Consider the following 1,550-nt stretch of genomic DNA (forward strand, 5'->3'; position numbering starts at 1 on the left):
TCCAACCTGGCCTTGGACACTTCCAGGGATCCAGGGGCAGCCACAGCTTCTCTGGGCAACCTCTGCCAGGGTCTCACCACCCTCCCAGCCAGGAATTCCTTCCCAATATCCCATCTGTCCCTGCCCTATCCCAGCTGGGATTTTGCAGCATCAGCCGAAGCAGCTGAAACTCGTGTCGGTGGCGAGTTGAGTCACGGGAGCGAAGCGGCACCTTCTGCTTCCCCCTCCCCCTGGGCAGGAGGGGACAGCTCTTGGGGTACAGGGAGTTATCCTTTGATAAAGGAGCATCTCCAGCGCTGGAGCAGCTCTGGGTGACTCAGCAGGACAGAGGATGGCGTTTGGTGCCAAGGAGAGGAGCGGTGCCAGCGCCGGCCGCCCGCGCCAGCCCCCTTCCCGCTCACCACCCCCTGAGTCCAGCCTGCAGGAAGGACAATTCCCGGAACCCAGATCGATCCCTGGCTGCCCTGGGGTATAAAATATCGATTTCCAGGAGGATTTAATTCGTGAAGTGTTCCGGGAAAGAGCTCTGAGAGCTCCCTCGGACTTCCCGAGCCGGGAGCTCAGCCCTGGCTTGGGGCTGTTTTAGGACGCCCCGCTCGTGCTCAGGGATTTCTTCCTGGCCTTTCCAGAGCCTTCTCCCACTTCTGAGTGTCTCTGCTCAGCCTGTGGCTGGAGGCAGAGGCTTCCTGGAGCCTGATGTTTGCAGAGGACAAGCCCCAGTGTGGGTTTTGGAGGACAGTTAATCGCAGTGTTTGATTAATCGCAGTGTTTGATTAATCCCAGTGTTTGATTAATCCCAGTGTTTGATTAGTCCTTCCCTCCTCCTCCTCCCAGCCCTCACCTGGGATCTGCCCAGGAGCCCCCAGACCTCGTTTCCCTGTCAGCCACCTCGGACATGGGAAGGGGGCTGTGGATGGAAGGAGCCCCAGAATGGCTCTGACAGTGGGTCAGGTCCGTGAGGGAGCCAAGGGCAGGGAGATCAAGTGCCAGATGCATTTTGGGAACCTCTGGGAATGGAAGGAAGTTATGGGAATCACAGGATCATTAAGGTTGGAAAAGGCCTTGAAGGTCATCAAGGCCAACTGTCAACCCAGCACCACCATGTTCAGTGTGTCCGTAACTGCCATATCCACGTTTTTTGGACAATTCCAGGGATGATGACTCCACCACTGCCCTGGACAGCCCATTCCAAACCTTTACAACCCTTTCTGTGAAGAATTTCCTTTAATATCCAACCTAAACCTCCCCTGGAGCAACTTGAGGCCATTTCCTCTCGTCCTGTCACTTGTTACCGGGGAGAAGGGAGGGATGAGTTCATTCCTTGCCCTGGTCTGTGGGGAGGAAAGGTTGGATATTTCTTGGAATCATGGAATGGTTTGGGTGGGAAGGGAACTTAAAGCTCACCCAGTGCCACCCCCTGCCATGGGCAAGGACACCTTCCACCAGCCCAGGGTGCTCCAAATTTGTCCAACCTGGCCTTGGACACTTCCAGGGATCCAGGGGCAGCCACAGCTTCTCTGGGCAACCTGGGCCAGGGCCTCCCCACCCTC

The sequence above is a fragment of the Lepidothrix coronata genome, unplaced genomic scaffold, assembly GCF_001604755.1.
Source record: "Lepidothrix coronata isolate B3197 unplaced genomic scaffold, Lepidothrix_coronata-1.0 Scaffold211, whole genome shotgun sequence".
Classification (NCBI taxonomy): domain Eukaryota; kingdom Metazoa; phylum Chordata; class Aves; order Passeriformes; family Pipridae; genus Lepidothrix; species Lepidothrix coronata.